This window comes from Lucilia sericata, unplaced genomic scaffold, assembly GCF_015586225.1.
Source record: "Lucilia sericata isolate MDLA Ls3-8-SP2 unplaced genomic scaffold, ASM1558622v1 Contig000186F_arrow, whole genome shotgun sequence".
NCBI classification, from domain to species: domain Eukaryota; kingdom Metazoa; phylum Arthropoda; class Insecta; order Diptera; family Calliphoridae; genus Lucilia; species Lucilia sericata.
The window spans coordinates 197,354-209,712 of record NW_023994214.1 but is presented as its reverse complement, the minus strand read 5'-3'; the positions used below and the strand labels follow the sequence as shown (position 1 = coordinate 209,712).

At 32.3% G+C, this 12,359-nt stretch overlaps 1 pseudogene; it reads right to left on the bottom strand.

Annotated features, from left to right (window-relative positions):
* Positions 1-5,802: 5,802 nt before the first annotated feature.
* LOC119601714 lies at positions 5,803-6,541 on the bottom strand (annotated as a pseudogene).
* Positions 6,542-12,359: the final 5,818 nt, after the last annotated feature.

The window sequence follows — 12,359 nt, the reverse complement described above, 5'->3', positions numbered from 1 at the left end:
ACTAGACTATAGACTAGACTATAGACTAGACTATAGACTAGACTATAGACTAGACTATAGACTAGACTATAGACTAGACTATAGACTAGACTATAGACTAGACTATAGACTAGACTATAGACTAGACTATAGACTAGACTATAGACTAGACTATAGACTAGACTATAGACTAGACTATAGACTAGACTATAGACTAGACTATAGACTAGACGACTAGACTATAGACTAGACTATAGACAGACTATAGACTAGACTATAGACTAGACTATAGACTAGACTATAGACTAGACTATAGACTAGACTAGACTATAGACTAGACTATAGACTAGACTATAGACTAGACTATAGACTAGACTATAGACTAAACTACAGACTAGACTATAGACTAGACTATAGACTAGACTATAGACTAGACTATAGACTAGACTATAGACTAGACTATAGACTAGACTATAGACTACTATAGACTAGACTATAGACTAGACTATAGACTAGACTAGACTATAGACTAGACTATAGACTAGACTATAGACTAGACTATAGACTAGACTATAGACTAGACTATAGACTAGACTATAGACTAGACTATAGACTAGACTATAGACTAGACTATAGACTAGACTATAGACTAGACTATAGACTAGACTATAGACTAGACTATAGACTAGACTATAGACTAGACTATAGACTAGACTATAGACTAGACTATAGACTAGACTATAGACTAGACTATAGACTAGACTATAGACTAGACTATAGACTAGACTATAGACTAGACTATAGACTAGACTATAGACTAGACTATAGACTAGACTATAGACTAGACTATAGACTAGACTATAGACTAGACTATAGACTAGACTATAGACTAGACTATAGACTAGACTATAGACTAGACTATAGACTAGACTATAGACTAGACTATAGACTAGACTATAGACTAGACTATAGACTAAACTACAGACTAGACTATAGACTAGACTATAGACTAGACTATAGACTAGACTATAGACTAGACTATAGACTAGACTATAGACTAGACTATAGACTAGACTATAGACTAGACTATAGACTAGACTAGACTATAGACTAGACTATAGACTAGACTATAGACTTGACTATAGACTAGACTATAGACTAGACTATAGACTAGACTATAGACTAGACTATAGACTAGACTATAGACTAGACTATAGACTAGACTATAGACTAGACTATAGACTAGACTATAGACTAGACTATAGACTAGACTATAGACTAGACTATAGACTATACTATAGACTAGACTAGACTAGACTAGACTATAGAACTATAGACTAGACTATAGACTAGACTATAGACTAGACTATAGACTAGACTATAGACTAGACTATAGACTAGACTATAGACTAGACTATAGACTAGACTATAGACTAGACTATAGACTAGACTATAGACTAAACTATAGACTAGACTATAGACTAGACTATAGACTAGACTATAGACTAGACTATAGACTAGACTATAGACTAGACTATAGACTAGACTATAGACTAAACTACAGACTAGACTATAGACTAGACTATAGACTAGACTATAGACTAGACTATAGACTAGACTATAGACTAGACTATAGACTAGACTATAGACTAGACTAGACTATAGACTAGACTATAGACTAGACTATAGACTAGACTATAGACTAGACTATAGACTAGACTATAGACTAGACTATAGACTAGACTATAGACTAGACTATAGACTAGACTATAGACTAGACTATAGACTAGACTATAGACTAGACTATAGACTAGACTATAGACTAGACTATAGACTAGACTATAGACTAGACTATAGACTAGACTATAGACTATACTATAGACTAGACTATAGACTAGACTATAGACTAGACTATAGACTAGACTATAGACTAGACTATAGACTGGACTATAGACTAGACTATAGACTAGACTATAGACTAGACTATAGACTAGACTATAGACTAGACTATAGACTAGACTATAGACTAAACTACAGACTAGACTATAGACTAGACTATAGACTAGACTATAGACTAGACTATAGACTAGACTATAGACTAGACTATAGACTAGACTATAGACTAGACTATAGACTAGACTATAGACTAGACTATAGACTATACTATAGACTAGACTATAGACTAGACTATAGACTAGACTATAGACTAGACTATAGACTAGACTATAGACTAGACTATAGACTAGACTATAGAATAGACTATAGACTAGACTATAGACTAGACTATAGACTAGACTATAGACTAGACTATAGACTAGACTATAGACTAGACTATAGACTAGACTATAGACTAGACTATAGACTAGACTATAGACTAGACTATAGACTAGACTATAGACTAGACTATAGACTAGACTATAGACTAGACTATAGACTAGACTATAGACTAGACTATAGACTAGACTATAGACTAGACTATAGACTAGACTATAGACTAGACTATAGACTAGACTATAGACTAGACTATAGACTAAACTACAGACTAGACTATAGACTAGACTATAGACTAGACTATAGACTAGACTATAGACTAGACTATAGACTAGACTATAGACTAGACTAGACTATAGACTAGACTATAGACTAGACTATAGACTAGACTAGACTATAGACTAGACTATAGACTAGACTATAGACTAGACTATAGACTAGACTATAGACTAGACTATAGACTAGACTATAGACTAGACTATAGACTAGACTATAGACTAGACTATAGACTAGACTATAGACTAGACTATAGACTAGACTATAGACTAGACTATAGACTAGACTATAGACTAGACTATAGACTAGACTATAGACTAGACTATAGACTAGACTATAGACTAGACTATAGACTAGACTATAGACTAGACTATAGACTAGACTATAGACTAGACTATAGACTAGACTATAGACTAGACTATAGACTAGACTATAGACTAGACTATAGACTAGACTATAGACTAGACTATAGACTAACTACAGACTAGACTATAGACTAGACTATAGACTAGACTATAGACTAGACTATAGACTAGACTATAGACTAGACTATAGACTAGACTATAGACTAGACTATAGACTAGACTATAGACTATATAGACTAGACTATAGACTAGACTATAGACTAGACTATAGACTAGACTATAGACTAGACTATAGACTAGACTATAGACTAGACTATAGACTAGACTATAGACTAGACTATAGACTAGACTATAGACTAGACTATAGACTAGACTATAGACTAGACTATAGACTAGACTATAGACTAGACTATAGACTAGACTATAGACTAGACTATAGACTAGACTATAGACTAGACTATAGACTAGACTATAGACTAGACTATAGACTAGACTATAGACTAGACTAGACTATAGACTAGACTATAGACTAGACTATAGACTAGACTATAGACTAGACTATAGACTAGACTATAGACTAGACTATAGACTAGACTATAGACTAGACTATAGACTAGACTAGACTATAGACTAGACTATAGACTAGACTATAGACTAGACTATAGACTAGACTATAGACTAGACTATAGACTAGACTATAGACTATACTATAGACTAGACTATAGACTAGACTATAGACTAGACTATAGACTAGACTATAGACTAGACTATAGACTAGACTATAGACTAGACTATAGACTAGACTATAGACTAGACTATAGACTAGACTATAGACTAGACTATAGACTAGACTATAGACTAGACTATAGACTAGACTATAGACTAGACTATAGACTAGACTATAGACTAAACTACAGACTAGACTATAGACTAGACTATAGACTAGACTATAGACTAGACTATAGACTAGACTATAGACTAGACTATAGACTAGACTATAGACTAGACTATAGACTAGACTATAGACTATACTATAAACTAGACTATAGACTAGACTATAGACTAGACTATAGACTAGACTATAGACTAGACTATAGACTAGACTATAGACTAGACTATAGACTAGACTATAGACTAGACTATAGACTAGACTATAGACTAGACTATAGACTAGACTATAGACTAGACTATAGACTAGACTATAGACTAGACTATAGACTAGACTATAGACTAGACTATAGACTAGACTATAGACTAGACTATAGACTAGACTATAGACTAGACTATAGACTAGACTATAGACTAGACTATAGACTAGACTATAGACTAGACTATAGACTAGACTAGACTATAGACTAGACTATAGACTAGACTATAGACTAGACTATAGACTAGACTATAGACTAGACTATAGACTAGACTATAGACTAGACTATAGACTAGACTATAGACTAGACTATAGACTATACTATAGACTAGACTATAGACTAGACTATAGACTAGACTATAGACTAGACTATAGACTAGACTATAGACTAGACTATAGACTAGACTATAGACTAGACTATAGACTAGACTATAGACTAGACTATAGACTAGACTATAGACTAGACTATAGACTAGACTATAGACTAAACTACAGACTAGACTATAGACTAGACTATAGACTAGACTATAGACTAGACTATAGACTAGACTATAGACTAGACTATAGACTAGACTATAGACTAGACTATAGACTAGACTAGACTATAGACTAGACTATAGACTAGACTATAGACTAGACTATAGACTAGACTATAGACTAGACTATAGACTAGACTATAGACTAGACTATAGACTAGACTATAGACTAGACTATAGACTAGACTATAGACTAGACTATAGACTAGACTATAGACTAGACTATAGACTAGACTATAGACTAGACTATAGACTAGACTATAGACTAGACTATAGACTAGACTATAGACTAGACTATAGACTAGACTATAGACTAGACTATAGACTAGACTATAGACTAGACTATAGACTAGACTATAGACTAGACTATAGACTAGACTATAGACTAGACTATAGACTAGACTATAGACTAGACTATAGACTAGACTATAGACTAGACTATAGACTAGACTATAGACTAGACTATAGACTAGACTATAGACTAGACTATAGACTAGACTAGACTATAGACTAGACTATAGACTAGACTATAGACTAGACTAGACTATAGACTAGACTATAGACTAGACTATAGACTAGACTATAGACTAAATTATATACTAGACTATAGTGGTCTAAAAAATAAAAAAATAATTTGACATCTCCCCGACGGGGAATTGAACCCCGGTCTCCCGCGTGACAGGCGGGGATACTGACCACTAACTATCGAGGATGTTGAATGTGGTATGACAAATGTAGTTGTTTACTATTCCGTTTTACTTTGTAACCTTCTCTTCCTTATTAGCCATCAGATGTCACTGTTTAATATGAAATTCACCAAATGGTGGTGAAAAAAAAATACAATTTTAATACTTGAATCAATAAAAAGTACCAATTGGATTGTATTATTATTCCGCAGACAATTCGCATTTACCACCTTGTGGTTAGTTTATTTTTCCAACTGTGAGAGACAGTATAAATTTAGTGAAAATGAAAAACTATGAACTTTATCTTAGAAAATTAAATGTATTAAACAATTAAGTGATAAATAACATATTAAACTAAAACTGTAACTAAATCAAATGCAAAAGGAATGGAGTGTGCTGTTAAATTGTATAAATAATAAGTAAGTACCATTTAAAATGCTTAAAGACTGTCACCCTAATATTTTTGGCGGTAAAATGTTAGAAAATGTTTTGTGGAGTCTCTATGAAACGCAACAACAAATACAAAACATGTTTTTTTTCGTTTTGTTTACAACAAATATGTTTAATGTTTACTTTTAATCATTAACTTAGTTTATAAAATTACATTTATTTATAACTTCAACATCACTTCTTCAACTCATCAAAGTAGGCTCCAGTCATTAGATCTTCTGTTTTAATGCCAAATTCCTTTATCAACTTATCAGCCACCGCCTGACCCTCTTCTATTGTCTGCTCCGGCAATAAACATACTTCAAATTCCATAAAATTACCCAATCCTCCACCTTATCCAAGTGTATACGTGTCTCTCATACATATAAACAAATAACGTTTCTTTTGTGTTAGAATCTTCTCCATTACCTTCGGCTCATCAAGTTCGGTTTTATTGAATTTTGACAATTTTGGTCCGGCCACATCGGGAACGATCATAGTAGACAAGTTGAGAACGCGCTGGAGGCTGTAGATAGCGCAGTTTTAAAACGTCCACTTTGGGAATTAAAGAAAACATCACGTTGTACTATTAACTCTCCATTAGAGTTGGTTAGTTTCTTTGCAATGGTCACACGTTTTTTCAAATTCTTCATCGGAACCAATGCGTGCCTTTATTTCTATGTTACGTTCATCAGCTGGTGCAGCTGCTACTAGGGATTGGGATTGCTTTGCTCCATTATGCTGGAGAAATATTTTGTAAATGCGTTTGCCTTTGATGGAAGTTTTTTTAAAATGTGTCCCATTTTGTGGTGTGTTATTGTTGTTGTTGTTGTTTTTGCCGGCGGCCGGCATTAACCCTTTAAGTGATTAGGAGTACTTTTTAAAAATGTTAATTAGAATTGTTGATAAATTTTTAGTTTCTATGGACAATTTTTATAGACAGTTTTAGTTTCTATAGACAATTTTTTTTTATAAATTTTCTTTTTCTATAGAAAACTTTTGATAAATATTATAATTTTTAAAATTTTTCGATAAAAGAAATATATTTATATGTATGTGTTTAAGAAACTTTCTATTTCTTTAGAAAATATTTTATAAATTTTCTATTTCTTTAGAAGATTTTCAATAATTTTTCTATTTCTCTAGAGGATATTTGATACATTTTTATTTCTTTAGAAAATTTTCGATAAAATTTCAATTTCTTTAGAGAATTTTCGATAAAATTTCAATTTCTTTAGAAAATTTTCCATTAATTTTCTATTTCTTTAGAGAATTTTCCATAAAATTTCTATTTCTTTAGAAAATTTTCAATAATGTTTATATTTCTTTAGAAAATTTTCTGATTATGTTCAGACAATGGGACTTAACTATAGTCCAGACTATAGACTATTTTATAGTTTGGCCTATAGACTAGGCTATAGTACACACTATAGACAATCTTCCAGACATTGGACTAGACTATAGTTGAGACTATAGACTAGACTATAGTTCAGACTAAATACTAGACTATAGTCCAGACTATAGACTAGAGTATATACCAGACTATATACTAGACTATAGTCCAGAGTATAGACTATATTATAGCCTATAGTATAGACTATGTTATAGTCTAGAGTAGGACTATAGTCCATACGAAAGACTTGTCCGGTCTATAAACTAGACTATAGTCGAGACTATAGACTAAAATTTTATAAAATTACAAATCGAAAAAAGGTTTTGGACTTCATGTCTTTTTAGTAAACTAGGCCCAATTTGACTCAAAATTTCAGCAATGAAGCTTATCTTAAATGAAATACAAAATAATTCCCTTAAATAAACATATATTTCTGAATATAGAAGTGTTCACTTTAATGTCATCCTAAAATTAATGAGTACATCTGGATGTTCTTAACAATTGACTAAAATAAATCGACCCTATATTATAAAAGTGTTAGTGACAGATTGACAACCTACAGGAAAGAGACAACACATCATGGTATACGCACAATTGGGACGAACGACGAATTTCGTATAGCACGATGAACTAGTCGACAAATATTCGTTGCGTAAATTCGTCGAATGGAACACAATCAAATTATTCGTACTGCGAATTCGTTTCAAAATTTGTTTGTTCGAAATTGGAAAAAGTAAAAAAAAGAAGATTTTGAGGTAATTTTAACAGCTTTAAAATTTATTCGAACATTATTTCGAAATTAGAAAATGTAAGAAATTGGCCTCGAAAAGAACTAAAATTATATTTTTGTGAATATCCCAAATTTTCAGATTATTTTAACAGCTTTAAAATTTTTTCGAGCATTACTTCGAATTTTCGAACTTAATTTTAAATATTCCAACATAGCATTGTAGTGTCCATCAAGTGTACTCCAGACTGCCAAATTTCAGACAATTTCGGGCCACGAGAACTAGTTTTAATGGCTTTAAAAATTTTTCGAACTTAAGTTCGAATTTTCGAAAATTTTATTTTTAGTTTTTATGACCCAAAGATTATTTTAAGAGCATAAAAAATTTTTCGAGCATAACTTCGAATTTTCGATTATAATTCGAATATTCGAACATAATATTGTATTGTCATTAGCTGTACTCACAACCGCCAAATTTCAGCAAATTCGGGCTAACGGAATTGGTTTTAAAACAATTTTCCCCAATTAATTCGTCGTTCGTCTGTGTACGAAATAGAAATAAACGTATCGCATAGTTCGTTACGTAAGACGAATTTCGTCATACGCAATGATTGTGTACACTTTCATATACCAAAGTGTGTTCTATTTCTGACGACGAATATTCGTTCCGAAAAAATCGTCGTTCGTCCCAATTGTGCGTATACTATCAGTTTTCCCTTTTTAAGAAATAAGAAATATTCCCATAAGAAAAACAATTTTAAGATTTTCATGAAAACTCTTGTTTGAGTGAAAACATTCTTTGAAAATAGTGTTTGTAATATCTTAACTCCACCTAATCCCATGTAAGGGTTTTCTCGACATAGGTACTAATAACTTCTTTAACACTATGGAAAAACGTATAGATGTATCGTTTCAAGGTGGTGAAAATTATTAATTATAAAAACTAAAATCTTACTCATTATTAATTTTAAAATTCCTGAAAATGATTTTTAAATTTAAATCTACTTCTATAATATATTACCAAAGTTGTAGTTTGTTATATACATATATCCCTTTACAAACTGTTCTCTCGCCAATTTTAATCCTTTCTGCACACTTAATTCAGTTTACAAAATATTTATTTATATGCTTTACTTCACTGAAGAGTTTAAGTAAAAATTATAAAGAAGAAGAAAAATAAAACATTTCCTAAAAATTTTACAAAATTTTTAGCAACTCTTTTAGTCCACTGAATTCAATTTACTGAATACATAGTGAGTGAATTGGAAGCATTCAACAAATTTTATCCAATTAACAGGCCAGACATCTACATATATACTAACACTTACTCATTTTTTTGAGCAAGTGAGTTTTTGGGTTTAACTGAAAAGCAGCAGCAGTTTAGCAGGCAATGACAATGACTCCAACAGCATCAATAGCAAGCAATTGGAAGAAGTAATAAAATTAGTCAGCAATAGATTTTGGAAAAAATAAATGCTTGTATTAGGGTATTTCCTATATATAGTCCAGACTATAGACTAACCTGTAGACCAAACTATAGACTATAATAATCCCGACCATAGACTAGACGAGAATCCAGATTAAAGAATAACCTTTAGTCCAGACTATAAACTAGTTAATAGATTAGACTATAGTCTAGTACATGCCTCATATGAGACCTCATATAGACTTGATTATTGTCTAGACTAAAGGCTTTACAGTAGTCCAGACCATAGATTATACCCTACTCCAGATTATTGATTAAACTATAGACAAGACTATAGTCCAGACTATAGACAAGACTATAGTCCAGACTATAGACACGACTATAGTCCAGACTATAGACTAGACTATAGTCCAGACTGTAGACTAGACTATAGTCCAGACTATAGACTAGACTATAGTCCAGACTGTAGACTAGACTATAGTCCAGACTATAGACTAGACTATAGTCCAGATTATAGACTAGACTATAGTCCAGACTATAGACTAGACTATAGTCCAGACTATAGACTAGACTATAGTCCAGACTATAGACTAGACTATAGTCCAGACTATAGACTAGACTATAGTCCAGACTATAGACTAGACTATAGTCCAGACTATAGACTAGACTAGACTATAGTCCAGACTATAGACTAGACTAGACTATAGTCCAGACTATAGACTAGACTAGACTATAGTCCAGACTATAGACTAGACTAGACTATAGTCCAGACTATAGACTAGACTATAGTCTGGACTATAGTCTAGTCTATAGTCCAGACTATAGACTAGACTATAGTCCAGACTATAGACTAGACTATAGTCCAGACTATAAACTAGACTATAGTCCAGACTATAGACTAGACTATAGTCCAGACTATAGACTAGACTATAGTCCAGACTATAGACTAGACTATAGTCCAGACTATAGACTAGACTATAGTCCAGGACTATAGGCTAGACTATAGTCCAGACTATAGTACAGACTATAGTACAGACTATAGTCCAGAATATAGATTAGACTATAGTCCATAATATAAATTAGACTACAGACTATAGACTAGACTATAGTCCAGACTATAGACAAGGCTGTAGTACAGACTATGGACTAGACTGTAGTACAGACTATAGACTAGGCTGTAGTCCAGACTATATACTAGACTGTAGTCCAGACTATAGACTAGACTATAGTCCAGATTATAGCCTAGGACTATAGTCCAGCCTACAGACTAGACTATAGTTCAGACTATAGACTAGACTATAGTCCAGACTACAGGACTAGACTATAGTCCAGACTATAGACTAGACTATAGTCAAGATTATATACTAGACTATAGTCCAGCCTACAGACTAGACTAGACTATAGTCCAGCCTACAGACTAGACTATAGTCCAGACTATAGACTAGACTATAGTCCAGACTATAGACTAGACTATAGTCCAGACTGTAGACTAGACTATAGTCCAGACTATAGACTAGACTATAGTCCAGACTATAGACTAGACTATAGTCCAGACTATAGACTAGACTATAGTCCAGACTATAGACTAGACTATAGTCCAGACTATAGACTAGACTATAGTCCAGACTATAGACTAGACTATAGTCCAGACTATAGACTAGACTATAGTCCAGACTATAGACTAGACTATAGTCCAGACTATAGACTAGACTATAGTCCAGACTATAGACTAGACTATAGTCCAGACTATAGACTTGACTATAGTCCAGACTATAGACTAGACTATAGTCCAGACTATAGACTAGACTATAGTCCAGACTATAGACTAGACTATAGTCCAGACTATAGACTAGACTATAGTCCAGACTATAGACTAGACTATAGTCCAGACTATAGACTAGACTATAGTCCAGACTATAGACTAGACTATAGTCCAGACTATAGACTAGACTATGGACTATAGTCCAGACTATAGACTAGACTATAGTCCAGACTGTAGACTAGACTATAGTCCAGACTGTAGACTAGACTATAGTCCATGACTATAGATTAGACTATAGTCCAGAACTATAGTCCAGACTATAGACTAGACTGTAGTCCAGACTATAGACTAGACTATAGTCCAGACTATAGACTAGACTATAGTCCAGACTATAGACTAGACTATAGTCCAGACTATAGACTAGACTATAGTCCAGACTATAGACTAGACTATAGTCCAGACTATAGACTAGACTATAGTCCAGACTATAGACTAGACTATAGTCCAGACTATAGACTAGACTATAGTCCAGACTATAGACTAGACTGTAGTCCAGACTTTAGACTAGACTATAGTCCAGACTATAGACTAGACTGTAGTCCAGACTATAGACTAGATTCTTGTCTAGAATATAGATCAGAATATAAATTAAGATTATATAGTCCTGTCTATCAGTTAAACACCATATGTTTAAAAACTTTTTCTCATTGCGAAATTTATTGATCATCTATTGCAACTTCTTCATAATCTAGAGCATCAATAATATAAATAAATCGATTTTGTCTATAAAAATATCAATAAACTATTAAATAATGATATATTAATAACAATTTCTTCATGCTTCAATGGCTGACAAATTTACATACAATTTATAAGTAATCTACTGTCAACAACATTAATTCAAACTATAAATATTCTTAATTTTTTTTTTATTATTTTTACAATTTAGAAAAATGATTTAAATCTTAAATATGTCATTTACATTATTTGGTTGTTTCATTTGTTGTGTCTTGGTGGCATGTTGTTCTTTTGTCGGGGTGACTGTAGAGATTTTGGATTTGTGTTTTGATGTTGCTGCCGTTGTTGATTTAAAATTTATTAATGATTTTTTTGTGCTGTTATGTTGTCAGTATTTTTAAGGTGTGTGCTTATTTCATGTTGCATTCACGAAAAAAAATAACACCGTTAAAATTCTTGTTTTAATCTTGAAATTTATTGAATGTGTTTCGCGTTAAGAAATTATGATTTATATTTACACTGAAAAAAAAAAAATAGAGTAAATATTCGATTCACAATATATGCCTATATAATTAGACTATTACATAGATATATATATATATATATAGATATATATTATGATAT